This window comes from Bos grunniens, chromosome 12, assembly GCF_055505025.1.
Source record: "Bos grunniens cultivar Pamir isolate PY7600 chromosome 12, Bosgru_T2T1.0, whole genome shotgun sequence".
Classification (NCBI taxonomy): domain Eukaryota; kingdom Metazoa; phylum Chordata; class Mammalia; order Artiodactyla; family Bovidae; genus Bos; species Bos grunniens.
Genome location: NC_141176.1, coordinates 42976639 through 42996482, shown reverse-complemented (window position 1 = coordinate 42996482; position 19844 = coordinate 42976639).

Genomic DNA, 19844 nt, shown 5'->3' with positions numbered 1-19844 from the left:
TCATTGCTGGACTTCCTAGGTGTGCTAGTGGTATAAAGAACCACCCTGCCAATGCAGGAGATGTAACAGATGCAGATTTGATCCCTGGGTTAGGAAAATCCCTTGGAGGAAGGCAAGGCAAGTCACTCCACCATTCTTGCCTAGAGAATTCCATGGACAGAGGAGCCTGATGGGCTACAGTCCTTTGGATTGCAAAGAGTCGGACATGACTGAAGTGACTTAGATTGCACACACAGAGATAGTTGCTATAACTAAAAATATTATATATATAATTGCTATAACTACAAGTACTATATAAACCTAATTCCAAAAGCATATGATAATAAAGCTCTTCATACTATCTTGTCATATCTATGCTGGAATAATGGAAAACACCAGGAGACATGTTATTATAGAGTAAAAGAAAGTCTGCTGTCAAAACTGTGTGACAGACAAATGGTCAGATAATTTTGAAACCTACTGAAATAATGTTTATTTTTTAGCAACAAATGCATTTAATTGTAACATATCTTAATATTCAATTGTACAGATTTCACTGGAAAGAGGTACATTTGAATTCACATACCTTACTTTCATTCACAATACTGTTTATCTTAATCTATCTTTGCTATTTACTGATATGCTTCAGTTATAAGAGAAGGTCAAACAGTCCTCCTCGGGGCATTTCAATCTCTGGCAACAATTTTTATTTGCTGATCATAAATGTACTTTAGATTTCTGCATTGTTATTTTATGTAATAATGTCAAGGACAAGCATTGTGAAGCATGTCTAATAACACTGAGATCCATTTTCTATCCACTACAACTCAGTACCCCATTAAATTTAAAGATAACTGAAAAATTCTTTAGCTTGGTAGGGGGTTAGCTTTTCTTCAAAAGATTTTGATTTTGTTTTCTAATTGTCCTCATTCTTTTTACTTTGGAGAATGTCTATTTCCAGACTAACATGAGGTATGAAAGAAGAGTCTGGTGGAAGAAAAAATTCTACTACATTTGCTACACTATCCTTATTCTTGATCCTATCGAAGCGATAAACAAGCATAATGATTCTGAACATAGTTAACTAATGAGTTAAATGAGAAAGATTGTGGTAATTATGAATAGGCAATCTGTTAAAAAAAAGAGAGAGCCCAAAATGAAGTAATTTATTATAAGACCCGTGGAATCCGATCAAGATTAAACTTAACTCTGGTTTCAACTCCCACAGAAATGGAATTAAAAAAAAAAGAATTTATTTATTTTAGTAGGAGGTTAATTACTTTATAATATGGTGGTGGTTTTTGCCATACACTGACATGAATCAGCCACAGGTGTACGTGTGTTTCCCATCCTGAACACCCCTCCCACTTCTCTCCCCATCCCATCCCTCTGGGTTGTCTCAGTGCACTGGCTTTGAGTGTCCTATTTCATGCATTGAACTTGGACTGGACATCTATTTCACATGTGGTAATATACATGTTTCAGTTCTATTCTCTCAAATCAGAGTCCAAAAGTCTGTTCTTTATATCAACTCCCACAGAAATGGAATCTTAAACCAGTCATTCAGAAATTGCCTGATGAGCGCTATTAGGAAATCTGCCTGGTAGACCTCTGACATTCCCTGAAGGAAGTAAACTTGCAAGAACTAAACCATATTTTTGTCTCGTATAATGTCCTTGTGTTTGCTCCATTCTGGCTATAAAAGTCTTTCATTTTACAGAGCTCCTCAGAATTCCATTCTGTCTGCTAGATTCATGAGTAATTGAATAAAGCAAGAAAGAGTTTAAAAATTTACTCAGTTGAATTGTGCTTTATACCAAGCCTATAAGTTATACTCTTATTAAAACGTCTCCTTATGGTAAGAATCATTTTTTAAAAAATCAGAAAATGTACAATAATAAATCTCTAAGGGCTCAGTTCAGTTCAGTTCAGTCGCTCAGTCATGTCCAACTCTTTGCAACCCCATGAATCACAGCACGCCAGGCCTCCCTGTCCATCACCAACTCCCAGAATTCACCCAGACTCAGGCCATTAAGTCAGTAATACTATCCAGCCATCTCAACCTCTGTCGTCCCTTTCTCCTCCTGCCCCCAATCCCTCCCAGCATCAGAGTCTTTTCCAATGAGTCAACTCTTCACATGAGGTGACCAAAGTACTGGAGTTTCAGCTTTAGCATCATTCCTTCCAAAGAAACCCCAGGGCTGATCTCCATCAAAATGGACTGGTTGGATCTCCTTGCAGTTCAAGGGACTCTCAAGAGTCTTCTCCAACACCACAGTTCAAAAGCATCAATTCTTCGGTGCTCAGTTTTCTTCACAGTCCAACTCTCACATCCATACATGAGCACTGGAAAAACCACAGCCTTGACTAGATGAACCTTTGTTGGCAAAGTAATGTCTCTGCTTTTTAATATGCTATCTAGGTTGGTCATAACTTTCCTTCCAAGGAATTAGCATCTTTTAATTTCATGGTTGCAATCACCATCTGCAGTGATTTTAGAGCCCCCAAAAATAAAGTCTGACACTGTTTCCACTGTTTACCCATCTATTTGCCATGAAGTGATGGGACCAGATGCCATGATCTTCGTTTTCTGAATGTTGAGCTTTAAGCCAACTTTTTCACTCTCCTCTTTCACTTTCACCAAGAGGCTTTTTAGTTCCTCTTCATTTTCTGCCATAAGGGTGGTGTCATCTGCATATCAGAGGCTATTGATATTTCTCCCAGCAATCTTTATTCCAGTTTGTGCTTCTTTCAGCCCAGTGTTTCTCATGATGTACTCTGCATATAAGTTAAATAAGCAGGGTGACAATATACAGCCTTGACGAACTCCTTTTCCTATTTGGAACCAGTCTGTTGTTCCATGTCCAGTTCTAACTGTTACTTCCTGACCTGCATACAGATTTCTCAAGAGGCAGGTCAGGTGGTCTGGTATTCCCTTCTCTTGAAGGATTTTCCACAGTCTATTGTGATTCACACAGTCAAAGGCTTTGGCATAGTCAATAAAGCAGAAATAGATGTTTTTCTGGACCTCTTTTGCTTTTTTGATGATCCAGTGGATATTGGCAATTTGATCTCTGGTTCCTCTGCCTTTTCTAAAACCAGCTTGAACATCAGGAAGTCCACACTTCACGTATTGCTGAAGCCTGCCTTGGGGAATTTTGAGTGTTACTTTATTAGTGTGTGAGATGAGTGCTATCGTGTGGTAGTTTGAACATTTTTTGGCATTGCCTTTCTTTGGGATTGGAATGAAAACTGACCTTTTCCAGTCCTGTGGCCACTGCTGGGTTTTCCAAATTTGCTGGCATACTGAGTGCAGCACTTTCACAGAATCATCTTTCAGGATTTGAAATAGCTCACCTGGAATTCCATCACCTCCACTAGCTTTGTTTGTAGCAATGCTTTCTAAGGCCCACTTGACTTCATATTCCAGGATGTCCGGCTCTAGGCGAGTGATCACACCATCATGATTATCTTGGTCAGGAAGATCTTTTTTGTACAGTTCTTCTCTTCTTAATATCTTCTGCTTCTGTTAGCTCCATACCATTTCTGTTCTTTATCAAGCCCATCTTTGAATGATATGTTCCCTTGGTATCTCTAATTTTCTTGAAGAGATCTCTAGTCTTTCCCATTCTGTTGTTTTCCTCTATTTCTTTGCATTAGTAGCTGAGGAAGGCTTTCTTATCTCTTCTTGCTATTCTTTGGAACTCTGTATTCAGATGCTTACATCTTTCCTTTTCTCCTTTGCCTTTCGCTTCTTTTCTTTTCACAGCTATTTGCAAGGCCTCCCCAGACAGCCATTTTGCTTTTTTGCATTTCTTTTCCATGGGGATGGTCTTGATCCCTGTCTCCTATACAATGTCACGAACCTCCATCCATGGTTCATCAGGCACTCTATCAGATCTAGGCCCTTAAATCTATTTCTCGCTTCCACTGTGTAGTCATAAAAGATTTGATTTAGGTCATACCTGAATGGTCTAGTGGTTTTCCCTACTTTCTTCAATTTAAATCTGAATTTGGCAATAAGGTGTTCATGATCTGAGCCACAGTCAGCTCCTGGTCTTGTTTTTTGTTGACTGTATAGAGCTTCTCCATCTTTGACTTCAATAAATATAATCAATCTGATTTCAGTGTTGACCATCTCATGATGTCCATGTGTAGAGTCTTCTCTTGTATTGTTTGAAGAGGGTGTTATAGAGTTTTGCCAAGAAAATGCACTGGTCATAGCAAACACCCACTTTCAGCAACACAAGAGAAGACTCTAAGGGCTACCCACCTGTAAATAATCCCAAAGGATTCACTCCTGTGTTTCTTTGTAACACATCAGTAGACTGCAATATTTCCAATGGTAAAATCTGTTCATTTGCTTGTCAATCATTGCATCCATATATTGTTCTCTTAAATGGTACTTTTTTTGAAAAAATCAGTTAATACACCTAAAATGGAATGCTTTAAAGGATTGTTGCAATTTCTCATAGGTGTTTTCTTCTATATTGATTTTTAAAAAAAAATATAACTACTCATCTTTACTGCAAGTACTTTATTCCTTCCTAATTTGATCTTATAGTTCTCCTTATGGAATTTATTTTGCCATACAGATTTTAACACGTTTTAAATGTCTGACATTTTAGAGTCTTATCTTATGGAATTATATTTCTTTCTTTAGAATTATATTTCTTTCCATAGAAACTATTTTCCATACTCAACTTATAAAGCTTAACAATTTTTACACATTTTCAAGTACTATTGTTTTATGTAGAACATGAGGTCAGACACTGGTGTCAGATTTCCTCAGTTTGAATATTAGCTCCCCTCCTTAAAAGTCATGTAGTCTCATTCAGCATATTTAACCTCTCAAGTCCTCAGTTTTCTTACCTGTAAAAGGAAGACAATAATAATTTCAGAAATTGGTATGAAGGATATATCAGTAAATATATAGAGGGAGATTTGAAGAATGCCTTGTTCATAGTAATCACCCAATAAATATAATTATTTTCATATACGTATTTTAATCTTTATTTGAGACTCTTGTTCTGCATAAGAAGAGCTCTAGAGTTATGTGTATAGTATATATTTTAGTAGCCTTTCAAGTTCTTTTAAACTTTTTTTTCAACTATCCATTTGACTTCCAAAGATTTTTTAAAAAGTCCTTTTTTTTTTTCACTTTCTTAGATTTTTATTTTATATTGGTTTATAGTTGATTTACAATGTTGTGTTAGTTTCAGGTATACAGAAAAGTGATTCAGCTATAAATATACATATATCCATTCTTTTTCATATATGCTATTACAGAGTATTGAGAAAAGTTCTGTGTGCTGTACAGTAGGTCCTTGTCGGTTATCTATTTTATTAATAGAGGTGTGTATATGTTAATTGCCAAACTCCTAATTTATACCTATGCACCCTTTCCCTTTGGTAACCATAAACTTGTTTTCTATACCTTTGGGTCTACTTCTGTTTGTAAATAAATTCATTTGTATCTCTTTTCAAGATCTCACATGTAAGATATATATATATATATATATATATATATATATATATAAATCTAAATCCCATTGTAGATGCATATATTTAGGCTTCTTAACATTATTACATGGGTCCATTTATTAATATGTTATTTATGCACAGTTTTAATTACTTTAAGTATAATCAATCTTGGTACCTAAATGTACAAGTCATATATCACTCTTTACCTTTCCCTTTCCCTTTTTTCTTCCCTTAAGAAGATGAGTTCCCTAATGGTTTTCTTCAAGATAAATTTTAGAAATAATAATAAAAAAAACTGGAATTTCAACAGAAAGTTATAGAATTTATAAACCAATTTAGAAAGAAAAGTTAACTTCACAATATTGACTCACCACAAATATTCCCTGTGTTTTGTTGATCCATATTTTTCTTTATATATTCTGATAAAAATGTCATTGCTTTCTTAATACATATTCTGGTTTACTTTAAAATAAATTTATATTTTAGTTTCTATTTTAATGAGATTATTAAGATGATAATTTCAATAAACTAATTTTAAAATAAAACTAAATTTAATGTCTACATTGATCATCATCTAAAATTCATGCTTCCTTCATTGATATAAACACTATCCTCATTATAGTGTGTGCATGCGTACACTCACACACCCCTATCTTTATGTATTTTTCAAGCTTGTGTGATTCCATAATGAATATTGTTCTGCAACTTATTTTTCAATGAACTCATCTAACCCATTAATTATCCTTTGACTACTGAATATCAGCTTCACTTTTTAAAATAATTATTAAGAAAATTCAACTTGTTATGGGTAAATATGCCTACACTTTCTCTTGGCAATCAGTCATTCTCAAAACAAAGCTAATGTGCTTTACATCTACATATCTGAACCTGGATCTAGACCCAGACATATGACTAGACACTAAGAATGTAATACAACCTGGTCAAAAATGTTCAGGATCATTCATGTGCAATGAATTTAAAACTAAGATCACAGAAAGAAGCATTTGTGAAGCATTTGTCTTTTCCATTCTGCAATACAATGAGAGGATACAGGTAAGAGCTGTTAGTAGTGCCCTTCCTACCAATCACTTGATATTTGACAACACATACCATATACAAGAGAGACTTAAGGAACAGATAAAGACAAAGGATGAAGTTTTATTTATTTATGTTTTTAATTTTGGCATGTGTTTGTTAGTCACTCAGTTGTATCCAACTCTACAACCCTATGGACTGTAGTCCGTCAGGCTCTTCTGTCCATGAAATTCTCTAGGCAAGAATACTGGAGTGGGTTACCAGTTCCTGCTCCATATTTAGACATACGGGGAGAAAAAATAATCTATTAGTTTAAAATTAGTACAACAGAATATACAAAAATATGTAAGGTGACAGGATGCAAACATGACTAAAATAGATTTTAATTTTCTTTAATTTTGTGACATAGATAAACAGGATAATGCTATCCCTGACGTGTACACATTTCTAATCAATTCTACTGGTGAGGAAAATCTAATTGAAAAATAGCAGAAGTGATTAAATTTGAGATCTGTGTATTTTATGGACTATTTTACCTCTGCACTTTTTGCATTTAATTTTTGTCTTTGTCTTATAATTAAACATTATTTACTAGATGAAAATTATTGCTAGATTCTATGTCTAAAAGAAATCCAAAAATCCCTAAAATTCTCAAGATTTAATGAGGTAACTAAATGTATGGAAACTAACAATTTTTTTTTGTAAATTATTTAATTGGAAGCTAATTACTTTACAATATTGTAGTGGTTTTTCTCATACAAATTTTTCTCAAAACAAAAATGGAATTTTATGTTGTTAACAGTTAGAACTGGACATGGAAAAAAAAGACTGGTTCCAAATAGGAAAAGGAATACGTCAAGTCTGGATATTCTCACCCTGCTTATTTAACTTATATGCAGAGTACATCATGAGAAACACTGGACTGGAAAAAACAGAAGCTGGAATCAAGATTGCAGGGAGAAATATCAATAACCTCAGATATGCAGATGATACTACCCTTATGGCAGAAAGTGAAGGGGAACTAAAAAGCCTCTTGATGAAAGTGAAAGAGGAGAGTCAAAAAGTTGGCTTAAAGCTCAACATTCAGAAAACAAAGCTCATGGCATCTGGTCCCATCACTTCGTGGGAAATAGATGGGGAAACAGTGGAAACAGTGTCAGACTTTATTTCTGGGGGCTCCAAAATCACTGCAGATGGTGACTGCAGCCATGAAATTAAAAGATGCTTACTCCTTGGAAGGAAAGTTATGACCAACCTAGATAGCATATTCAAAAGCAGAGACATTACTTTGCCAACAGAGGTCCGTCTAGTCAAGGCTATGGTTTTTCCAGTGGTCATGTATGGATGTGAGAGTTGGACTGTGAAGAAGGCTAAGTACTGAATAATTGATGCTTTAGAACTGTGGTGTTGGAGAAGATTCTTGAGAGTCCCTTGGACTGCAAGGAGTTCCAACCAGTCCATTTTGAAGGAGATCAGCCCTGGGATTTCTTTGAAAGGAATGATGCTGAAGCTGAAACTCCAGTACTTCGGCCAGCTCATGCGAAGAGTTGACTCATTGGAAAAGACTCTGATGCTGGGAGGGATTGGGGGCAGGAGGAGAAGGGTACGACAGAGGATGAGATGGCTGGATGGCATCACTGACTCGATGGATGTGAGTCTCAGTGAACTCTGGGAGTTGGTGAGGGACAGGGAGGCCTGGCGGGCTGCGATTCATGGGGTCGCAGAGTCAGACACAACTGAGCGACTGAACTGAACTGAACACCTAGTCTAATATAGTGAAAATAAAAATGAATTTCATAGATTAAAAATCAGTTCTTGGATCAACTAAAGACGGTATAATAGAAGTACATTCACTCACTTCTTACAAGAAGGCAAGAATCACAATCATCTGATGAAAAACCATTGACCAAGATTTGGAACATAAAGAAAGTTGAATGCTGAAGAATTGATGTCTTTATTTATTTATTTTAATATAAATTTATTTACTTATTTTAATTGTAGGCTGATTACTTTACAATATTGTAGTGGTTTTGCCATACAGTGACATAAATCTGCCACAGGTGCACATGTGTTCCCCATCCTGAACCTCTCTCCCACCTCCCTCCCCATCCCATCCCTCTGGGTTATCCTAGTGCACCAGCCCGGAGCACCCTGTATCATGCATCGAACCTGGAATGGCAATTCATTTCACATATGATAATTTACATGTTTCAGTGCCATTCTCCCATATCATCCTGCCCTCGCCCTTTCCCACAGAGTCCAAAAGACTGTTCTATACATCTGTGTCTCTTTTGCTGTCCTACATACAGGGTTATCATTACCATCTTTCTAAATTCCATATATATGCATTAGTATACTGTATCCGTGTTTTTCTTTCTTGCTTACTTCACTCTGTATAATAGGCTCCAGTTTCATCCACCTCATTAGAACTGATTCAAATGTATTATTTTTAATGGCTGAGTAATACTCCATTGTGTATATGTACCACAGTATTCTTAACCATTCATCTGCTGATGGACATCTAGGTTGCTTCCATGTCCTGGCTATTATAAACAGTGCTGCGATGAACATTAGGGTACACGTGTCTCTTTCAATTCTGGTTCCTTCTGTGTGTTTGCCCAGCAATGGGATTGTTGAGTCATATGGCAGTCCTATTTCCAGTTTTTAAAGGAATCTTCACACTCTTCTCCATAGTGGATGTACTAGTTTGCATTCCCACCAACAGTGTAAGAGGGTTCCCTTTTCTCCATACCCTCTCCAGCATTTATTGCTTGTAGACTTTTGGATTGCAGCCATTCTGAGTGACTTGAAATGGTACCTCATTGTGGTTTTGATTTGCATTTATCTGATAATGAGTGATGTTGAGCATTTTTTCATGTGTTTGTTAGCCATCTGTATGTCTTCTTTGGAGAAATGTCTATTTAGTTCTTTGGCCCATTTTTTGATTGGGTCATTTATTTTACTGGAATTGAGCTGCAGGAATTGTTTGTATATTTTTGAGATTAATTCTTTGTCAGATGCTTCATTTGCTACTAATTTCTCCCAATCTGAAGGCTGTCTTTTCACCTTGCCTATAGTTTTCTTTTTTGTGCAAAAGATTTTAAGTTTAATTAGGTCTCATTTGTTTATTTTTGCTTTTATTTTCATTATTCTGAGAGGTGGGTCATAGAGGATCCTGCGGTAATTTAAGTAGGAGAGTGTTTTGCCTATGTTTTCCTCTAGGAGTTTTAGTTTCTGGTCTTACGATTAGATCTTTAATCCATTTTTAGTTTATTTTTGTGTATGGTGTTAGAAAGTGTTCTAGTTTCATTCTTTTACAAGTGGTTAACCAGTTTTCCCAGCACCACTTGTTAAAGAGATTGTCTTTTCTCCATTGTATATTCTTGCCTCCTTTGTCAAAGATACAGTGTCCATTCCATAGGTGTGTGGATTTGTCTCTGGGCTTTCTATTTTGTTCCATTGATCTATATTTCTGTCTTTGGGCCAGTATCATAATGTCTTGATAACTGTGGCTTTGTAGTAGAGCCTGAAGTCAGGCAGGTTGATTTCTCCAGTTCCATTCTTCTTTCTCAAGATTGCTTTGGCTATTCGAGGTTTTTTGTATTTCCATACAAATTGTGAAATTATTTGTTCTAGTTCTGTGAAAAATACCCTTGGTAGCTTGATAGGGATTGCATTGAATCTATAGATTGCTTTGGGTAGTATACTCATTTTCACTATATTGATTCTTCCAATCCATGAACATGGTATATTTCTCCATCTATTTGTGTCCTCTTTGATTTCTTTCACCAGTGTTTTATAGTTTTCTATATATAGGTCTTTTGTTTCTTTAGGTAGATACATTCCAAAGTATTTTATTCTTTTCATTGCAATGGTGACTGGAATCGTTTCTTTAGTTTCTCTTTCTGTTTTCTCGTTGTTAGTGTAGAGGAATGTAAGAGATTTCTCTGTGTTAATTTTATATCCTGCAACTTTACTATATTCATTGATTAGCTCTAGTAATTTTCTTTGAGTCTTTAGTGTTTTCTATGTAGAGGATCATGCCATCTGCAAACAGTGAGAGTTTTACTTCTTTTTTTTCAATATGGATTCCTTTTATTTACTTTTCTGCTCTGATTGCTATTGCCAAAACTTACAAAACTATGTTGAATAGTAGTGGTGAGAGTGGACACCCTTGTCTTTTTCCTGACTTTAGGGGAAATGCTTTCAATTTTTCACCACTGAGGATAATGTTTGCTGTGGGTTTGTCATATATAGCTTTTTTTATGTTGAGGTATCTTCCTTCTATTCCTGCATTCTGGAGTGTTTTAATTATAAATGAATGTTGAATTTTCTCAAAGGCTTTCTCTGCATCTATTGAGATCATCATATGGTTTTTATCTTTCAATTTGTTAATATGGTGTATTATGTTGACTGATTTACAGATATTGAAGATCCTTGCATTCCTGGGATACAGCCCACTTGGTCATAATATATGATCTTTTTAATATGCAGTTGAATTCTGTTTGCTAGGATTTTGTTAAGGATTTGTGCATCTGTGTTCATCAGTGATATTGGCCTGTAGTTTTCTTTTTTTGTGGCATCTTTGTCTGGTTTTGGTATTATGGTGATGGCGGTCTCAAAGAATGAGTTTGGAAATTTACCTTCCTCTTCAATATTCTGAAAAAGTTTGAGTAGGATAGTGTTAGCTCTTCTCTAAATTTTTGGTAGAATTCAACTGTGAAGCCATATGGACCTGGGCTTTTGTTTGCTGGAATATATCTGATTGCAGTTTCAATTTCCGTGCTTGTGATGGGTCTGTTAAGATTTTCTATTTCTTCCTGATTCAGTTTTGGAAAGTTGTACTATTCTAAGAATTTGTCCATTTCTTCCAAGTTGTCCATTTTATTGGAATACAGTTGCTGATAGTAGTCTCTTATGATCTTTGTATGTCTGTGTTGTCTGTTGTGATCACTACATTTTCATTTCTAATTTTGTTGATTTGATTCTTCTTCCTTTGTTTCTTGATGAGTCTGGCTAATGGTTTGTCAATTTTATTTATCCTTTCAAAGAACCAGCTTTTGGCCTTGTTGATTTATGCTATGGTCTCCTTTGTTTCTTTTGCATTTTTTTCTGCCCTAGTTTTTAAGATTTCTTTCCTTCTAGTAACCCTGGGATTCTTCATTTCTTCCTTTTCTAGTTGCTTTAGATGTAGAGTTAGGTTATTTATTTGACTTTTTAGTTGTTTCTTGAGGTAAGCCTGTATTGCTGTGAACCTTCCCCTAAGCACTGCTTTTAGAGTCCCATAGGTTTTGGGTGGTTGTGTTTTCATTTTCCTTAATTTCTATGCATATTTTGATTTCTTTTTTTATTTCCTCTATGATTTGTTGGTTATTCAGCAGCGTCAGCCTCCATATGTTGGGATTTTTAAGTTTTTCTCCTGTAATTGACATCTAATCTGCATTGTGATCAGAAAAGATGCTTAGAATGATTTCAATTTTTTTGAATTTACCAAGGTTAGATTTATGGCCCAGGATGTGATCTATCCTGGAGAAGGTTCCATGTGCACTTGAGAAAAAGAAATTCATTATTTTGGGGTGAAATGACCTATAGATATCAATTAGGTCTAACTGGTTTATTGTATCATTTAACGTTTGTGTTTTTATGTTAATTTTCTGTTTAGTTGATCTATCCCTAGGTGTGAGTAGGGTATCAAATTCTCCCACTATTATTGTGTCATTATTAATTTCCCCTTTCATATTTGTTAGCATTTGCCTTATATATTGTGGTGCTCCTATGTTGAGTGCATATATATTTATAATTTTTATATCTTCTTCTTGGATTGATCCTTTGATCATTATGTAGTGTCCTTCTTTGTCTCTTTTCACAGCCTTTATTTTAGTCTTTTTTATCTGATATGAGTATTGCTACTCCTGCTTCCTTTTGGTCTCTATTTGCATGGAATATCTTTTTCCAACCCTTCACTTTCGGTCTGTATATATCCCTTGTTTTAAGATGGGTCTCTTGTAGACAACATGTATAGGGGTCTTGATTTTGTATCTCTTCAGCAAGTCTTTGTTTTTGGTTGGGGCATTCAACCCATTTACATTTAAGGTAATTATTGATAAGTATGATCCCGTTGTCATTTACTTTGTTGTTTTGGATTCGAATTTGTACACCCTTTCTGTGTTTCCTGTCTAGAGAAGATCCTTTAGCATTTGTTGGAGAGCTGGTTTGGTGGTGCTGAATTCTCTCAGCTTTTGCTTGTCTGTAAAGTTTTTGATTTCTCCTTCATATTTGAATGAGATCCTTGCTGGGTACAGTAATCTGGGCTGTAAGTTTTTCTCTTTCATCACTTTAAGTATGTCCTGCCATTTCCTCCTGGCCTGAAGAGTTTCTATTGAAAGATCAGCTGTTATCCTTATGGGAATCCCCTTGTGTGGTGTTGTTTTTCCATTACAGCTTTTAATATTTGTTCGTTTGATCTTTGTTAATTTGATTAATATGTGTCTTGGGGTGTTTCACCTTTGGTTTATCCTGTTTGGGACTCCCCGGTTTTCTTAGACTTGAGTGACTATTTCCTTCCCCATTGTAGGGAAGTTTTCAACTATTATCTCCTCAAGTATTTTCTCAAGGTATTTCTTTTTGTCTTCTTCTTCTTGGACTCCTATGATTCAAATGTTGGGGCATTTAACATTGTCCCAGAGGTCTCTGAGGTTGTCCTCATTTCTTTTAATTCTTTTTTCTTTTTTCCTCCCTGCTTCATTTATTTCTACCATTCTATCTTCTACTTCACTTATCCTATTTTCTACCTCCATTATTCTACTATTTGTTCCCTCCAGAGTGTTTTTGACCTCATTTATTGCATTATTCTGAAGAAGGCAATGGCACCCCACTCCAGTACTCTTGCCTGAAAAATCCCATGGGCAGAGGACCCTGGTGGCCCTCAGTCTATGGGGTCGCTAAGAGTCGGACACGACTGAGCAACTTCAATTTCACTTTTCACTTTCATGCATTGGAGAAGGAAATGGCAACCCACTCCAGTGTTCTTGTCTGGAGAATCCCAGGGATGGGGGAGCCTCGTGGGCTGCCGTCTGTGGGGTCGCACAGAGTCAGACATGACTGAAGCGACTTAGCAGCAGCAGCAGCAGTAGGTTATAAGGAGAAGGCAATGGCACCTCACTCCAACACTCTTGCCTGGAAAATCCCATGGATGGAGGAGCCTGGTAGGCTGCAGTCCATGAGGTCCTTAAGAGTCGGACACGACTTCACTTTCACTTTCACTTTCATGAATTGGAGAAGGAAATGGTAACCCACTCCAGTGTTCTTGCCTGGAGAATCCCAGGGACAGAGGAGCCTGTTAAGAGGCCATCTATGGGGTCGCACAGAGTCGGACACAACTGAAGCAACTTAGCAGCTGCATCAGTAGTCACTTTCAGTGTCACTTTCAGTGTCTAATTTCCACCCTGACACAAGGGGGCGGTGGTGGTCACTTTTTTAGGCTCACTTGTCAGGCGTGCTGTGGGGAGGAAGGAACACTGCAAACAAATATCACTGGCGTGTGTGGGGAGTGCTCACAGTGTTTTAGCTGCACTGGGTTTGCCCCCACTCACAGCGTGTGTACTTTCATGGTCTACACTTCTCAGGCTCTAGGTTGCTCTGCCAGGAACTGTCTGAGGCAGGTCCTGGGTTGCATGCACTTCCCAGGTCTAAGCCACTTAGATTCAGGTTCTTGGGTACTCCACAAAGGCCCAGACTTGGTTGGGCCTGTGTTTTGTGCTCTTTCCAGGTCTGAGCAGCTCAGGTGACCAGGTGCTTGGGAAGTGCAGTCACCCCCGGTTGGAGGGTGCATCTTATTGCCTCCCCTGTCCCAGCCGCTCAGTTTTCTGGGTGTACAATGGGTGCGCTTTCTCAGGTGTGCCATGTTTCTCTTCTGGGGAACTGATCTCTGGCTGTGACCCTCCCAGTGGATGTCAACCGTCCAGAATCCTAAGAAGTCTTGGTTAGCAATGAAGCCTGCTTGCAGTTTGGTAGAGGATGCCTCTCTGGGGCCGCGAATGCCCCCTTCCTGCTCTGGCTGCCCTCTCCTGCCTATCTCTGGTGGGGGATGGGCCGGTCCTCTGCCAGCTAGCTCTGCTCAGTCCTTTGTTCTTTGAGCAGGCCTGGCAGTGTCTTAGGTTAGGGCTTTTTGTGGGATAGCTATCCCACAGTGTGAGTTGCTACCTCAAGTTAGTTCCCTCAGATTGCCCTCAGGGCATTCAGGCCTGGTCCTTACCCTAAGCGATGCAGCCTGTGCCTCCCTGTCCAGCCCCCGCTTGTTAGTGGCGGATGCAGGCATCTGGGCTGCTTCTCCAGTAGGAGTTGCTGTTAGGCACATAATCTGTGGGGTTTATTTATTTATTTATTTTTCCTCCCAGTTATGTTGCCCTCTGAATTTCCAAGACTCACCACAGCTCCCCCACCAGTAAGAGTGTTTCCTGGTGTTTGGAAACTTCTCTGTTTTTTAAGACTCCCTTCCCAGGACGGATATCCATCCCTACCTCTTTTGTCTCTCTTTTTATCTTTTATATTTTGTCCTACCTCCTTTTGAAGACAATGGGCTGCCTTTCTGGGTGCTTGATGTCCTCTGCCAGCATTCAGAAGTTGTTTTGTGGAATTTGCTCAGCGTTCAAATGTTCTTTCAATGAATTTGTGGGGGAGAAAGTGGTCTCCCCATCCTATTCCCTTGTCATCTTAGGACCATCCCCAGAATCGATGCTTTTAAACTGTGGTGTTGGAGACTCTTGAGAGTCCCTTGGACTACAAAAGGATCCAACCAGTCAATCCTGAAAGAAATAAGTCCTGAATATTCATTGGAAGGACCAATTCTGAAGCTGAAATTCCAATACTTTGGCCACCTGATATGAAGAACTGACTCATTTGTAAAAACCCTGATGCTGGAAAAGATTGACGGCAGGAGGAGAAGGGGATGACAAAGAATGAGATGGTTGGATGGCATCACTGACTCGATGGACATGAGTTTGGGCAAGCTTTGGGAGCTGGTGATAGACAGGGAAGCCTGGCATGCTGCAGTCCATGGGGTCACAAAAGTCGGACACGACTGAGCGACTGAACTGAATGGAACTGAAAACAAACAAACAAAACTGGAACCTACCAAAAATATAACCTACGGTGAAAGTCAATGGAGAAAACATAACAAAACTATAGGAGAAGTGCAATCATGATAATAAATCTCACACCTGCAAGGTGGACAACCCATAAACTGGAAAGCAGTTATAACACAGAAGTTATCCTGTTAGAGTAAAAGTTCTGAGTCTCACATCAGGTTTCTCAGATATGAGCCTGACAATGGTAGCAGAAATCTCCAGAGAATCTAGCTATGCAATTCAGCAGGATTTGATTGCAGGACTTCCATAGGACAAGCAGGAACAGAAATTACACTCTTGGAGGGCACACACAAAATTTTGTGCATGCCAGGACCCAGAAGGAAAAAAGTGATTATATAATAGTCTGGGTCAGACTTACCAACTAGTATTGGAGGATCTCCTGCAGAGGTGAGGGACGAGAGCAGGGTTATGATTCATTGTAGGGACAAAGACACAGAAGGAGCAGTTCTGGGATGTGCTCCTTGGTACAAGCCCTCCCAGAGGCCACCATCATCTATGATCAAATAGTCTGTAGGCTCCAGTACTAGGATGTCTCTGGTCAAGCAGCCAATAGGGAAGGAACGTACACCACCTTTTTCTGCTTCTGTTAGGTCCATACCATTTCTGTTCTTTATTGTGCCCATCTTTGCATGAAATCTTCCCTTGTTATCTCTAATTTTCTTCAAGAGATCTCTAGTCTTTCCCATTCTATTACTTTCCTCTATTTCTTTACATTGAACACTTAAGAAGGCTTTCTTATCTCTCCTTGCTTTTCTTTGAAACTCTGCCTTCAGATGGGTGTATCTTTCCTTTTCTCCTTTGCCTTTTACTTCTCTTATTTTCTCAGCTATTTGTAGGGCATCTTCAGACAACCATTTGCCTTGTTTCATTTATTTTTCATGGGGATGGTTTTGGTCACCACCTCCTACACAATGTTACAAACCTCTGTCCATAGTTCTTCAGGCATTCTGTGTATCAGATCTAATCTGTTGAATCTATTTGTCACTTCCACTGTATAATCACAAGGATTTTGATATATCATACCTAAATGACCTACTGATTTACCCTACTTTTTTTTTTTTTCAAGTTAAGTCTGAATTTCGCAATAAGGAGCTTATGATTTCAGCCACAGTCTGCTCCCAGTCCTGTTTTTGCTAACCACATATAGCTGCAAAGAATATAATCAGTCTCATTTTGGAATTGACCATTTGGTGATGTCCATGTGTAGAGTTGGGGGGCAGGAGGAGAAGGGGACAACAGAGGATGAGATGGCTGGATGGCATCACTGACTCGATGGACGTGAGTCTCAGTGAACTCCGGCAGTTGGTGATGGACAGGGAGGCCTGGCGTGCTGTGATTCATGGGGTCGCAAAGAGTCGGACACGACTGAGCGACTGATCTGATCTGATCTGATCTGATGTGTAGAGTCGTCTCTTGTGTTGTTGGAAGAGGGTGTTTGCTATGACCCATGAGTTATCTTGGAAAAACTTTGTCAGCCTTTGCCCTGCTTCTTTTTTTGTACTCCAAGGTCATGCTTTCCTGTTTCTCTAGGTATCTCTTGACTTACTACTTTTAAATTACAGTCCCCTATGAGGAAAAGAACATCTTTTTCTTTTTTTTCTATATTAGTTCTAGAAGGTCTTCTAGGTTTTCATAGAAATGTTCAACTTCATCTTCTCTGGCAGTTGGTTGGGACAAAGATTTGGATTACTGTGATTTTGAATGATTTGGTCTGAAAACAAACTAAGATCTTTCTTTTGTTTTTATTATTGCACCCAAGTATTGCATTTTGGCCTCTTGCTAATTGTTATGGCTGCATTTATTCTAAAGGATTTTTGCCCACAGTAATAGATACAATGGTCATCGGAATTAAATTCACCCATTCCCGTCCATTTTAGTTCACTGATATCTAATATCTCCAACTTCACTTCTGTCATCTCCTGTTTGACCAATTCCAACTTCTCTTGATTCATGGGTCTCACATTCCAGATTCCTGTAGAATATTGTTCTTATAGCGTTGGACTTTACTTTCATACCAGACATATCCACAATTGGGTGTTATTTACAATTTTTCTTAGCCATTCATTCTTTATGGAGCTATTTCTTTGCTCTTTTCCAGTAGTATATTGGACACTTACTGACTGGGGGGCTTCATCTTTCAGTGTCATATCTTAATGGCTCCAATTACCACGGTGGTGTGGTCACTCACCTAGAACCAGATATCCTGAAGTGTGAAGCCAAGTGGGCCTTCAGAAGCATTACTACAAACTAAGCTGGTGGAGGTGATGGCATTTTTAAAAGATGATGCTTTTAAAGTGTTGCACTCAATATGCTAGCAAATTTGGAAAGCTCAACAGTGACCACAGGACAGGAAAATGTCAGTTTGCATTCCAGTCCCAAAGAAAGGCAATGTCAAAGAATGTTCAAACTACTGCACAATTGCACTCATTTCATATCCTAGCAAGGTAATGCTCAAAATCCTTCGAGCTAGACTTCAACAATACATGAACCAAGAACTTCCAAATATACAAGCTGGATTTAGAAAAGGCAGAACAACAAGAGATCAAATGGCCAGCAACTATTGGTTCATAGAAAAAGCCAGAGAATTCCAGTAAAACATCTATTTCTTATTCTTTTAGTATGCTAAGACCTTTGGTTATGTGGAGCCCAACAAATTGTGGTAATTTAAAATGGGAATTCCAAACTGCCTTACCTGCTTCCTGTAAAACATGTATGCAGGTCAAGAAGCAACAGTTAAAACCACACATGAAAAAATATACTTATTAAAAATTCAGAAAGGAGTATGCTAAGGCTGTATGTTGTCACCCCGTTTGTTTAATTACATGCAGAGTACATCATGTGAAATGCTGGGCTGGATGAGGCACAAACTGGAATCAAGGTTTCTGGAAGAACTAACAATAACCTCAGATATGCAGGTGACATCACCCGTATACCGGAAAGCAAAGAGGAACCAAAGAGCCTCTTAATGAAGGTGAAAGAGGATAGTGAAAAACCTGGCTTAAAACTAAACATTCAAAAAAAGAAGTTCATGGCATACAGTTCCATCACTTCATGGCAAATAGATGGGGAAGCAATGGAAACAGTGATAGATTTTATTTTCTTGGACTCCAAAATCACTGCAGATGGTGACTGCAGCTATGAAATTAAAAGACACTTGCTCCTTGGAAGTAAAGCTATGATCAACCTAGACAGTGTATTAAAAAGCAGAGACAAAATTTTTCTGACAAAGTCTGTCTAGCCAAAGATATGGTTGTTCTGGTAGTCATGTAAGGATGCAAGAGTTGGACAGTAAAGAAGGCTGGACACCGAAGAATTTATTTTTTCAAACTGTGGTGCTGGATAAGACTCTTGAGGGTCCCTTTGACTGTAAAGAGACCAAATCAGTTAATCTTAAAGGAAATCAAGCCTGAATTTTCATTAGAAGGATTGATGCTGAAACTAAAATTCCAATACTTTGGCTACCTGATGCAAAGTTCCAACTCATTGGGAAAGACCCTGATGCTGGGAAAGATAGAGTTTAGGAGGAGGAGAAGGGGATGACAGAGGATGAGATGGTTGGATTGCATTACCAATTCAATGGACATGAGCTTGAGCAAGGTCCAGGAGATGGTGAGCAACAGGAAAGCCTGGCATGCTGCAGTCCATTGGGTTGCAAAGAGTCAGACACAGTTGAAAAACAGAACAACAAAAAATATCTCACTCATCAGCAGATAAGTGGATTAAATTTCTACTGAGCACAGCCCTTCAGATGGATAAGACCAAATCTATCCACCATCAATCCCTCCCAACAGGAAGCTTTCACGAGCCCTTTAGATATTCTTATCCACCAAAGGGTAGCCATCAGAAGCAAGAAGAACTACAACCCTACAGTCTGCTGAATAACAACCACAATCAAAGAAATTTAGATGAAATAAAATGGCAAATAATTATGCCCTAGGTGAAGGAACAATATAAACCCTGAGAAAAACAAGTAAGTGAACTGGAAATAGGCAACCTTACAGAAAAAGAATTTAGAATAATTATAGTAAAGATGATTCAGTATCTCAGAAAATAAATGGTTTTAAGGACTGAGATGATGCAAGAAATGTTTAACAAAAATCTAGATGAACTGAAGAACAAGACGAGATGAACAGTACAATAACTGGAAAAAAAATACACTAGAATTAATCAATAACAGAGTAACTGAGACAGAAAAAAATG